Genomic DNA, 13,878 nt, shown 5'->3' with positions numbered 1-13,878 from the left:
TTTATGCTAACTTTCCACGGAGAAGGCATCATGTAGCAAGCGACACTTCTCCTCTCTGCAGTTTCGCTACCGCAGCCGGGTCTGCTAACTCCTGTCAAAATGACACAGGGCGCTTCCAAAGAGATAGAAGCTGCTGCAGCGAGTCTTCCCAGGCACCACTGACGTTGTCCCGTGGACAAGTTCCGCGACATATTCACATGTATCATTTCTGTGTGACCGCCTCCTCTGGACCTTCAAGAATGGACAAAAAGTTATCTTATGCGCAATCGGCGGAGGTAATGGAGTTCCGCGGAGATTATTTGCACTCTCGCTTTGCCCCACCAACGGGCCCGAGTTCAGCACACCTTCTATCCAAGCGCACGCGATATTTCTCTAGCACACGCACTACGTCTGTGGCTAGGCTACACGGAATGTTCGCCTCGGGATCGTCTTGACTAGTCTCGTGACCCTCGTAATTATGAAATCGACTACGCTAGACTGGCTTTGAAATATGCTTGCTCCCACACAAGCTGCCCGATGCTGGAGCTACCCACGACCCTATGGCGAGGGGTGTATCGTGACATTGATGGTCACATTTGGTTTTTCCCTCACTGTTATTTGTTTAAGAATTTGCAGCTTTCAGTTTTATTCAGAGCGTTGACAGATATGGCGTTCAGATTTCAACTTATTACTCATTTTCCTTGAAGAAAAAAGTACTGCTTATGTGTGTCAAACGTAGCTCTCAACATGTATCTATATGATAAGTGCTATATATGGAGAAGATCAAACTAACATCGCCATAATGAAGGAATATGGTTTTTATTCTTCCAGTAGGGGCATTAGTAGAAGTAGAAATTCTAGCTGTTCGCTGATACAGTACGAGTCCAGAGAGAAATGGCAAAATTTGAAAATACAGGGAGTTAGACGTAACTATTCTTATAACGTCACATTTATTATGGATGGTCATAACCATCATATAGCATAACCACGACCCACCAACTCTGTGCAGCGCATTCTGTTTATTCGGTGATTTTAACTTTCCGCTCATAAATTGGCGTAATCTATCATCATCTTGTCGAATATCAGTGGATTGTCTTAACTTCAGATCTTAACCAGTTCCCGCTCGTTCACAAACCAACCCGTGGTACTAACAATCTAGACCTTATACTCACCACCACTCCCGAAATGATTGAATCCGTAATTCACCTAAAGGGCTTTATCGATCACGATCTACTTCAGGGAACAATCAGCGTTCCACTACCCTTTTCAGGGATCTCAAAGAAAATAATACGTGATTATAACATAGCAAACTACTCTAAAATAAACGATGAACTTGAACTATTTTTCAACCGCACGCTACTTCCTTCTTTTCATAATCGCTTGGTGGAAGGTAACTGGGAATGTTTCAAGAATAAGATGGCTGCTCTAATTAACAATTATATCCCGCTGATCTCGATAAGAAATTACAAATCTAATCTTTGGATTAATAATGCCCTATGTAAGCTCAGGAATAAAAAGAAACGTCTGTACAACACTGCTAAATGCGGCAATTATGCTCCTTCTTGGGAAAGGTACAGGCTTTGTTTAAAAACATACTGTTCTGCCTTAGCTGCAGCTAAAAATAAATATTTCTCCGCTGATTTACCTTCTCTCTTACATTCGAATACGACAAAGTTTTGGCGAGTTATATCACCTGACCACGACTCTAACCGGATAGCCTTACATAGTGAGACAAATACTCTCCTCTCTGACAATGAATGCCCCTCTGCGCTGTTTTTTTCATCCATTTTCAGCCACGAGGATCATACCAATGTACCTGATGTTGCTGATTACGACTGGCAATTCATGGAAAGTATTGAAATCTCGGTGGCGAGAATTGCATGTCTTATTAATAATCTCAAGTTATCTATTTCGTCTGGTGCTGCTAATATTAGTTCCAAGATATTACAAAATACCATTTCTTTATCCAGTAACATTCTGTACCATATATTCAAGCAGTCTTTGTCGTCGGGACAGCTCCCCAATGACTGGAAAATTGCCAAAATCATGGCCATATTTAAAACTCGGAATAAAAACTTCCCAGAAAATTACCGTCCAATTTTATTGATCTGCATTTGCTGCAAGATGCTCGAACATGTAATTGCTTCTCATATGTATAATCACCTGGAGTCCAATAATTTCTTTTTTCATCATCAACATAGTTTCAGAAAAGGATTATCATGTGAGACACAGTTACTTCAATTCACGACTGACCTGCACCTTAACATGACCCATAAACAGCAGACCAATTGCATTTTCCTTCACTTTTCCAAAGCATTTGATCGTGTAGCCCATTGTCGCCTTATTGCAAGATTAACTGCACTTCGAATTGACTCCTTCACTCTATCATGGCTTCGCAATTTTCTTTGGAATTGTCAACAGTGCACAGTAGTTACCAGTATTGCTTTGTCTCCTTCTTAACTTACTTCTGGTGTGCCTCAGGGCAGCGTTCTGGGCCCTTTACTCTTCTAAATTTACATAAATAATTTGCCACTTAATGCTTTTTCTCGCTTACGTATTTACGCTGATGACTGCATTATTTGCAGATCAATTAACAGTACTGACGACCGCCTGGCCCTTCAAAAGTACCTTAGCCTAATTCATAATTGGTATAACACCTGGTTAATGGCTTTAAATGTATCAAAATGTCAGGTAAATTCTTTTAGTAGTAAGCACGACAACTCACAATTTTCATACAACGTCAATAATAAAGAATCGTTGCATACAGCATCATATAAATAGTTGGGTGTTCACTTAACCGAAAACCTCTCCTAGACAGAACACATTGCAGCCATCTGCGCAAAAGCTTCAAGGACATTAGGTTACCAACGCCGTAATCTGGATAATTGCCCTTCCAACATCCGCGAACTGGCCTATCAGACATTTGTTCGTCCACAGCTCGAGTATGCATCATCCGTTTGGTCACCACATCCTACCTATTTAATCGACATGCTTGAATCAGTCCAGAACCGAGCTGCCCATTTCATCTCACGGAATTATAGCCACCACTCCAGCGTAACGCAAATGAAACTCGATCATTCCATCCAGCCTTTAGTTATTCGCCGTAATATTGCTCTGTTCTCCTTGTTTCACAAGTATGTTTATAATGCCACACAATCTACACTGCATAGAACGACAGAAAGCTGAGCTAGTTGGTAAGGAATCATTATGCAAAAAAGAGGTGAGGCGTGCAGACAGGACACAAGAGTAGAGAAGTGGACAACACGAACGCCAGCTATCAACTGAAGGGAGCACTGAGGCGAATAAAGAAAGACACAAGACTCATCTGCGCAAGCTCCGGATTGGTATCACCACGTGCCAGTCGGGTACATGTGCCGGTCTATGTGAGAGATAACTGTTAAGGCACGTAATCTCTTCCTTATGTATAAAGTAATCGAAGACTGACTCACGCACGCACTTCCATCATTATAGATATGCCACGCCTCTTCGAGAGTTAGATCAATGCGCTATATTGTACAGGCATAAGAATGAAGATACGCCTCTTATGGTAGAGGCTATAGGGGTATTACTCAGGCTCGCGCGTGCGCACCTGACCCTTCTCTGGATCGCACAGCGCCGGCGGAGCGGCAGTCGCTTCCTAGCACTTTCGCAGCAGCCCTAGCAGTCAGAGCTGTGACCCCTAACCCGCGGTTCGCAGTGAGTTGCGACCACGGCGGGTTCAGGCCAGTGGGGACAGGGTGAGTCTCGACCTAAGGTGTTTATTCACCTTAGAGTACAATGATTCCAACAGACAACAACAGCCACAACACACACAAATACAACACAAAACACAACCACAGCGGCGGAGCATTCCGCACGTCTGGGGTGAAACAAACCGCACAATGTGGGAACCACAAAAGAGGCTGAAAAGAGTTCAGCTCACCCAAAAGTGGATCCGCGCTCGGGCCCTGGGGCGGTGAGTCGCACACAAAGGCCGGGCGCAACAGGGGATGGCGTGCGGCGGTCTCACCGGCTGATTTGAGATGCGGCCTCTCGCAAGCTCTTCCGCCGTGAGACAACCGTGCATCGGGGGAATAGCGCTTCTCCCGAGCGGCGGAGAGAGAGTCTCCCCGGTTCCAAGAAAGGGAAAGGAGGGAACGGGGTGCCTTGGCTGCAGCGTCGCGGCCAGGCGCGAAGAGCAGCGGGAGCGGCGAAGGTGCCCTCTCCCCGCTACCCTCCGCGAGCGAGCACGTGATTATCGCGTGATAACCGCGTGGCCGCTCCGGAGATATCGGGATGCGCGTGCGATCCCCACATCCCCCCCTCCTTAAAATAACCCTTTAGCCGCTAAGAGGCCGCCGTCACCTGAGGCTTTCCTGCGAGAGGGACATGCTACTCCGACAGCAACACGGTTTGAGTCCATCCATGTTGGTGAGGGAGCAGCTCTAGCTGCAGACCGTCGTTGTCGCCGTGTAGGTGGTCGCGAGCCAGGCCGGAACGTTGAAGGATGGTACGGAGCAGCTTGATAGCAGCGGGCTGCAGTTGGAGGCAAGAAGGGCGCTGGGTCCGGGTCACCTTGCGTCTCGGCGGCGTCACCTGCCCAGTCGGACGTGCCGGGTCCGTGGTGGCGAAAGGGTCCCTGGATTTTTCTTGGCTGCCTCGATTACGCTGACGCGATCCCCGAACCAGCCTCAATATGGCGCAGGACAGCTCTTTTGATGTTCTCGGAGGTCGTTGCCCTCTGGTATGGTCGAACGCGTTTCTTCCGGTTCGTTCCGACACAGCTCTCTGTCATTGCGCACCCTCGCGGGTGTCGGCACGCAAGATCGGCAAAGGCGCGCCGACCCACCCCGACGATGGCTTGCACCTCGCTGCGCAGCAGGGGTCCACTCTGTCCTTGCGGGCGAAGTCTTTCGCTCGGCCTTGAGGCTGGATGCTTGGTTGCGGGGCTCGAAACTCGGTCGCGGAGCTGTGCGGCGCGGTTCGGCAAATTCTGCGCCGCAGCGACCATTCCGGACCGGAAGTCGCCCGCTGCACCTCTCACCTCGCTGTTAGCCGCCGGGGGATGTTTTCTCGCCGCCTGTTGCCTGCACTGCGCTGCTGACTGTTTAGGCCTGCTCGTCCGTACCGGCAGCGGAGACGGTCTTTTCTTTTTGCTTGGTGGTTGTTTCACGGCTCCCGACGGGCGGTCTGCTGCTGCGACAATTCTGTTAGCCCCTCTCGCTTCTTCCATAGAGAAAGCGCGTGCTCGCTCTGGAAGCCTGCATGCTAGACATCGGAGGAGCATTCCGTCCGATATCGCGCACAATAAAATAGCCTACGCGAACCGGACAGAGTTAGTTCTGCCGAGATCGCAAGTTATAATACCGCACCGGGCTCGAACGTCGAGCCGTGCCACCCGATGCCGCTGCCTGCGGGCGCGGGAGAGCGTTCTCCTCGGGCCACTCGTTCCCTCTGTCATAGTAGGGTTTGAGATCGCAGACATGCACCGGTCGGCTGATCGGTCTTAGCTTCAAGTCCGCCAGCCTGTACACGAGCGAAGAGACAGTATCTCGTACCCGGTACGGTCCTGTCCATTTCGGCGCCAGAGAAGCTGAGAATTTCTTACTGGCGTCGCTCAGGACGTGATTCCGTCTCAACACCAGGTCGCCCACTTTGTAATGAACTTCCCGATGAGAGCGGTCGTACTGCGCTTTCTGCTCGGCACGTGCAGTGCTCAGGTTCCGTCGCGCTTTTCGTAAAGCCTCCGTTACCTTCGCGCGCAGCCCAGTCGCATAATCGGCGCGTGCCGACGAAACAACCAGTTCCGTGCTGCTTCGTTCCTGTAGAGTAAGTTCTACCGGATTCAACAGCTCCCTCCCAAGGTTGAGGGTGGCGGGGGTATACCCAGTCGATCGATTCACTGTCGACCTGATAGCAAATCCAATTTCAGGAAGACAAGCGTCCCACTCATTGTGCGTCCCCGCAAATGCAACTAGCATGTGCTTGATGTTGCGGTTCACACGCTCAGTGGGATTCGCCTGGGCATGGTACGTGGTTGTTCTCCTGTGCTTAATGCCGAGAGTTGCACAAGAGTCCACGAAGAGTTTGGCAGTGAAGTAGGACGCATTGTCCGTTATCAGCTGCTCAGGATAGCCGAATCGTGTAAACACCTCGATCAGCTTTCCCATGATTACGCGTGCCGTCAGCTTCCGTAGGGGGAACAGTTCCACCCACTTGCTGAAATGGTCTGTGACTACGAGAAGGAATCGGTTCCCGCTCGGTGTCCTGGGGTAAGGCCCCATGACGTCACATGCCGCAATTTGCCACGGTGTTCGGCTATTAATCGGCTGCATGAGCCCGGGTGGGCGTCCACCACGCGGCTTCACGCGTTGGCACACGTTGCAAGAGCGGGCGTAGCGCATCACATCCCGCTTCATTCCAGGCCAGGTAGCAAAGCGGCACAACTTTAGATAAGTCTTAGGGCCACTTGCATGCCCGGCCAGGCACGTATCGTGAAAGTAGCGTAAAAGTGCTCCTCTCAGCGTGCGTGGAATCACCGCTTTGAAGGACTCGTGTGTATCCTTCTCCGCGGGAATGTATCTCAGCAGGACGCCGTCAGAGTCTAGCAGGTAGGAATCCAACGCGCTCACAGCATTACCAGCTGTTTCGGAGCGCCGCGCACCCACAGCAATACCAGCTGCGTCCATGTGCGCCGCGGCCGCGCCGCCGGGCTCCCGGAGCCCCTCAAACACTTTCTTACAAAATGGATCCTCCCGCTGTGCCTCTAACAGCTCCTTTCTGCCGAACACGCTCCCCACTGAACTGACGCAGTCCAAGTGGTTCACGCTTTCGTCCTGAGAAGGGGGTTCATCCGCCCTTCCTTCGGGACCAGCGCCGTCGAGCATTGTAGCAGTTACTCTGCTCTTCGGCTGAGTCACTGAGGGGTCACGATGGGTATTAATATTACCCCTCCTGACAACCTCAATCGTCGCAGCGGTTAGTCCGCTCTCAAGCTCAGTTTCGGGCGAGGTGAGTTGAGTAGTAATATCACTCTTCTCACAGTCAACGGGCGCGCGCGAAAGTGCGTCCGCCACAACGTTGTTCTTTCCTCTCCTGTAGCGAACGGTAAAATCGTATCGCTGCAGGAGAAGTGCCCATCGCGCGAGCCGGCCGCTCGGCTCTCCTAAGCGCCTAAGCCAAGTTAATGCCATATGATCGGTCTCAATTATGAATGGGACTCCATCAATATAGTAGTCGAACTTTTTGAGAGCGAAAATGATCGCCAGACATTCCTTTTCTGTCACGGAGTAATTTTTCTCTGCGGGAGTCAAAGAGCGGCTGGCAAAAGCTACCGGGCGCAAGCTACCTTCGTGCTGTTGGAGCAAAACCGCTCCTAGGCCAAGGTCGCTGGCGTCCGTATGAATGACAAATTCTTTGTTCAAATCAGGTAGCCTTAACTCGGTGGTTTCCACGAGCGTGTTTACGAGGTTGCGCAGTGCCTCCTCTTGCTCGGGACCCCACCTCCACTGCTCACCTTTCCTCAACAGCATTGTCAAGGGGGCTTGCAGTGCAGCGCAGTTTGGGATGAACTGTCGATAGAAATTCGCCAGCCCCAAAAAGCGTCTCAGTCCGCCTATGTCTTCTGGTGACGGGTAGTTCAATAATGCCTGAACCTTGTCATCACGCGGTAGAAGGCGTCCGTTATCAAGTTTAAACCCCAGTAGCGTTACTCGGGTTGCCGCAATCTGGGTCTTGGTCGGGTTTAGCGTTATCCCCGCAGACCTCAGACGCTCCAACACGTCCCTGAGATGGCGTAAGTGCCCATCAAAGGTACGCGAGTATACCACAACATCGTCCAGGTAAGCAAGAGCGTGGTGCCACCTTGCGTCACCCAAGACACGGTCCATCAGGCGCTGGTAAGTCGCAGGCGCACCGACAAGTCCGAATGGCATACGGGTAAACTGGAAAAGTCCCCTGTGACAAGTGAAGGCAGTCTTCTCTCGGTCGCTGGGATCTACCTCCACCTGAAAGTATCCTCTGCTTGCATCGAGCGTAGTGAAGTACTTCGCTCCGCCAACGTTGGATACGATCGAGGGAATGCTAGGAAGCGGATATGCGTCCTTGCGTGTCACCTCGTTCAGGCGGCGATAGTCAACACAAAGGCGGGGCGTCCCATCCTTTTTAGGAACCAACACCACAGGAAAACCCCATGGGCTGTCCGATCTTTCAACAACGCCTGTATCGAGCAGTTCGTCCAGAGCGCTGTCTAGTGCTTTCCTCTTAGCCAAACTCACCGGCCGAGGATTACACTTCCACGGAGAGGCGTCGCCAGTCTCAATTTTGTGCCTGTATAGCGTTGTGCAACCAGGCCGCTCTGTGAATACGGCATCATATTCAGTCAGAAGCGAGGAGAGGCGAGCCTTTTCTTCCCCCGACAAACTGCTTGAGTCGTCCAGCAGCGGGTGGTATCGTTCGCCCCTCACTGCGGCACAGTCTGCCACCGCAGCGGGGGTTATGGGCTGTGCGGGAGGGGAGCAGTTCCCCTCCGCGGCTCTTTTCTCAGCGCGGTTGGCCGGACGGCATTTCGACCCGGCCGCAACCGTTCTGAGGGACCTTTTCGGGCAATCGTTGGGTCGGTCTGCGCGCGAAGCATCATCGAACGAAGCTGTCTCTGACGCTTTTTGAAATGAAACGAAAGGTTTCAGGGTGCCACATGCTCGCTCCCTATATCCTCCGTTGCAGACGTCAATAACAATGCCCGTCTTGGCGAGGAAGTCTCTACCAAGAATTATAGGAACCGACAGGCCGGGAAGGTGAGCTAGGCGCTGTCGCCTCACCCGTTTCTCCCACCGCACCACAAGCCTAGCAGCACAGCTCGCGTGTGCCGTGCCACTGGCGAGTCGGAAGGTCACATTACTCTCTCTCAGTCGGATAGCGTTCCGACGGAGATGTTCACACACCTCGTCGCCAAATAGTGAAGCGCTTGCTCCTGTGTCTAACAGCGCAAAAAACCTGCGCCGGGCGACTGTAACCTCTATGAGCGGCACTGGCGTGTCGCTGGGTAATCCAAAACGACAAGCCAGCGGGGCAAGGAGTTCATGTGTCTCACTTCGCACCGCTGTAACCGCCGCCGGCCATGCAGCATTGCTCACCGGCGGCCCCGCTCGTTTCCCGAAAGCGCGTGCTCTCGGTTCGCAGGCTGTCTGGAATCCCGGGCGAAGTGCCCTGGCTGGTTGCACCCATAACAGAGGAGAGCCGGCCTATGCCGGGCTTGGCGTCCAGTGCCTCGCGCCGTTTGACCGTTGTTCCTCTGTATCGACTGCTCCCTTGCAGGCACGCTCTGCTCTCGCATCATCGAGCCGGCATATCGACCACGATTCTGCATACCTCGGCCATCGGCAGCGCATGCTGCACGCATGGCATAAGTGTACGGGTCGAGAGCCCGGTCAGATAAGCCCCAACCGTTTCTCATTTGTCCGTCACTGAAAGCAACCGCACCACCTCCACCGGAACGAGTGCGAAAAGTGTCCCCGTTCCACGCGCATCGCGGCTCAAGTGCCCTCGACGCTGGGGGTGGAGGTCGGTATGAGCGCAAGGCGAGTATGTCCGCCTGTATGCGCTTTGCCTCCGAGGCCAGCTCATCCAAATCCCTGAACTTGCTGCCTCTTAGGTACGCTGCGAAGGTGGGATGAGCTTGTCGTGTGACTCTCTCCACCTTATCGCAGTTCGGAGCGGTAGGGTCAGCGGTACGATAAAGTTCGTCCATCGCCCTGACGTACTCGAGCAAGGATTCGTCCGGATGCTGAGTACGTAGCTCCAACTCGCGCCGCAGACGACGCTCGTAATCTGCGGGCAGGAATTCCTCGCGTAATGCCGCTCGGAACTCGGCCAGCGTGCTAGACCGGTAGCCAGTAAGCCGGAACCAGCGGGCAGCGTGATCAGTCAACGACACTGGTACGACGCGTTCCAGCATCTCGTCATCGGACAGCCCCGTTGCGCGCTGGTAAGTCAGCACGCGATCGAGGTATTCGTTGACGCTAACTGAATCATGATACCCGCTGTAGGTGGGTAAGTCCACCCTCACTCTCGGTCTAGCAGCGGCGGCAGATGTCAGCAGAGTGTTGCACGGCACCTGTCAACCTCTCAATCAAGCGCATCGCATCCTGCAACAGCGCCTGTTGAGGCTCGCTCTGGCCAGTAATGCCTGGCACAGGAGCAGAACGCGTCGAGCAAGTATGCCGCAGTGGCTCCATGCTCTCCGCAAACACTGGCGAAGGGTTCGGCGTAATGTGCCTCACGCCTTCAAGGGTACATCCTGCCGGAGAGAGCGCCTCGTATGTAGCGCTACCCTCTTCGAAGCTTATCAAATGTTCGCCGCAGGGCATGACTGAGCGGTAGCAGTTACCGCCGCTTCGAATTGTTGCCTGTTGGTAGCAACCTGCGACAGCGTATACAACGGCTGTAAATCAGCCCCGTATGCTGCCATGGTTCGTTCGTGCAGTGGCAGTCACTCACACAAACAGACTCAACCTGTCACACCTCTGGCCCCACGTTGGGCGCCAAATATAGGGGTATTACTCAGGCTCGCGCGTGCGCACCTGACCCTTCTCTGGATCGCACAGCGCCGGCGGAGCGGCAGTCGCTCCCTAGCACTTTCGCAGCAGCCCTAGCAGTCAGAGCTGTGACCCCTAACCCGCGGTTCGCAGTGAGTTGCGACCACGGCGGGTTCAGGCCAGTGGGGACAGGGTGAGTCTCGACCTAAGGCGTTTATTCACCTTAGAGTACAATGATTCCAACAGACAACAACAGCCACAACACACACAAATACAACACAAAACACAACCACAGCGGCGGAGCATTCCGCACGTCTGGGGTGAAACAAACCGCACAATGTGGGAACCACAAAAGAGGCTGAAAAGAGTTCAGCTCACCCAAAAGTGGATCCGCGCTCGGGCCCTGGGGCGGTGAGTCGCACACAAAGGCCGGGCGCGACAGGGGACGGCGTGCGGCGGTCTCACCGGCTGATTTGAGATGCGGCCTCTCGCAAGCTCTTCCGCCGTGAGACAACCGTGCATCGGGGGAATAGCGCTTCTCCCGAGCGGCGGAGAGAGAGTCTCCCCGGTTCCAAGAAAGGGAAAGGAGGGAACTGGGTGCCTTGGCTGCAGCGTCGCGGCCAGGCGCGAAGAGCAGCGGGAGCAGCGAAGGTGTCCTCTCCGCGCTACCCTCCGCGAGCGAGCACGTGATTATCGCGTGATAACCGCGTGGCCGCTCCGGAGATATCGGGATGCGCGTGCGATCCCCACAAGGCATGGCATATCTATAATGGTGGAAGTGCGTGCGTGAATCAGCCTTCGATTACTTTACATAAAGAAGAGATTAAGTGCCTTAACAGTTATCTCTCACGTAGACTGACACATGTACCCGACTGACACGTGGTGATACCATTCCGGAGCTTGCGCAGATGAGTTCTGTGTCTTCTTTATTCGCCTCAGTGCTGCCTTCAGTTGATAGTCGGCGTTCGTGTTGTCCACTTCTCTACTGTCGTGTCCTGTCTCCACCCTGCATATCCAGATGGCCTCAAACACGTCTCGCCGATTAAATAACCACCTAAGTTTTGCACGCATGTACGGTACGACACATGCTTTTGACTTTTCCGCAGTCCCTACGGCCATTCGCTTCAAAAACAATCTTCCTGATAATATTGCTTCTGAGTGAGATCAAGAAAAATTTCGTCATCTCCTACACGGGCATTTTTAATAATAGCACTTTCAAATCACTTTATCTTGTTTCTTGCACTTGGCAATGTGCTTCGAACTCTTGCCGATGTTTTCATTTCTATTGATGCATTGCTATGTCGCTCTTATGAATTGGTATTTTATGCTGCGTTACGTGTTCACTTGTATGCCCAGTATATATTGTTGCTTTTTTTTATTTCGAAAGCATGCCCTTAGGCATAATACAAAATATGTTAGAAATACACGAACAGATCCGACTCGTGCACAAAATCTAGGAGTGAACGATGGTGGGGTCCATGAATCCAACGTTCAAGGTCGGGTGGGCGGCCAGGCCGAAGACCTGTTGCCCGGAGCTGGCGGAGACGGCTTAGATGAAGTCCTGGGCACGTCCATAATAGGTGTGTCACTGTCACATTTTGGATTCCTGTGTTCCAAAATGGGCACGATGAGCCGTAAGGACCATGGTATTGTTGTGGCCAGAGAGCGGTCACAGACGGGGTGAGCGCGACCCCGACACGCAGCCTCCTTAACGTAACCTCCTCTCGGCGGGTTAACCTACCAGGGAGGTCTGACCCACACGGAGGTATGTTGTTGCTTTTTTGCGTCTTTTTCACGAAAATATCCCTTGAGGCATTGTATTCCTTGATCTGTTCATTTTTCCTGTATTGTACTTTCTAGTATTAGTGCCTTACGTTAAATTTTACTCGTGTTCTTTACTTGAAGTGTACCTTTATGGCATTTTATTACTTCAGTTTATTTCCTTTTTCATGTTTTGATCTTTCTAGTAATGTTCATGAGACCTGCATTGGGACGTATCTTTTGTACCAGATTTCAGAAGGCTGCTTACTCCTTTTTTATGCCTTTGGTTTTGTAACCACCCTTACACACTGCCCCATAGGGCCTGTAAGCTATATTACATAAATAAATAAATAAATAGTGTAAATGCCGAAAAGGCGCAGTTTCGCCCGCAAGGCGAAACGTCGATTGCGACAGCAAATTAGTTGACAGCTGTAGGAAGCAAGGATAGTCGTTTTATCGGCCTTATAAACTTGGAAACCTGAAATAACTGAATTAACAACCATATGGTGTCGGCGCGCACGAGTAGACACGAACACATCATCGTACTCGGTGAATGCGGACACTCGCTGTGAAAACGCTGGTGCGAGCAACGCCGCAGCAGCAGAAAGCGAAGTGACCTTCGTGCGGTCTACCACTTCAACGCAACAGCGGCGAGCACACAGCGCGCACAATGGTATGAGCCGTGTGCAGATCATTTTCAAGGTAGAGCGTGTGGGTCCCCACGCAGCCGAACAAGGTACGCACTTGTTGGCGGAGTCGAAACCGCCTCCCTCCCGAGCTGCCTCCCGCTTGCCTCCATATTGGCGGCGAGGAGTTACGGAGTCGCCCTCTATCGGAAGCGCCTCGCTGGCGTAGTATGAGGGATCACGTGGCGCGCTCCTCATAGGTTTTGCTGTCAGCGCTCACTGAAAACACCACGCGCGAGCTTTCCCGGACATTTCTGTAAGTACTTTCGAAACGAGAGAAGTTTCTTACTGTCTAAATAATAATCTTGGGCCAACTGAAAGCACACAATCGTTTACAGTCGCTATCTCTTTACCGAATACGTACAGTGAACGCCACTGCGCGCGGTCGCCGCAATGGAGTCTGCCGAACCGGCTACTTGCGTGAAAGGTAGGTAAGCGCTGAGAGCAAACTATGTGAAATATGTTCTTATAGTGTTTGTATAACTAAATGGAGCGTAATAGAATGAAGCCTCAATGCAGCGATCGCGTAGATTCGCAGCGACCGACTGCGCGTCTGCATGCTTGTCCGCGCACTGTTTCGCTTTCTCCGCGCGCGCGTTTTCGCACCGTGCCATGAGCTTTAGGCCGCAGAATATGAGCATTTGACAGTATACAAGCAACCATTGTTGCGTGGGCGCTATCAGAGCTGTTCAAAAATAATTTCATTGTAGAGACTTCGACGCCTACGGGGACTGTGATGTGCCGTCGCGACGATTCAATCTTTTTTTTCTTCAAAATTCTTTGACCTTTCGATACTATTTCTCGAGTTGCGTCGCACTGTATGTTTATCGGCGTTCTCAGCGCGCAATTTCCCGCTGCTCCTTTTTTGTAATCCAGTGCATTAATTCATAACACAAACATGACGATATGCCATGCTTTCTTTAAATGTGCTTCTTACC

This window comes from Dermacentor albipictus, unplaced genomic scaffold, assembly GCF_038994185.2.
Source record: "Dermacentor albipictus isolate Rhodes 1998 colony unplaced genomic scaffold, USDA_Dalb.pri_finalv2 scaffold_14, whole genome shotgun sequence".
Classification (NCBI taxonomy): Eukaryota; Metazoa; Arthropoda; class Arachnida; order Ixodida; family Ixodidae; genus Dermacentor; species Dermacentor albipictus.
The sequence above is the reverse complement of the archived record's forward strand: the minus strand, read 5'-3'. Positions refer to the sequence as shown.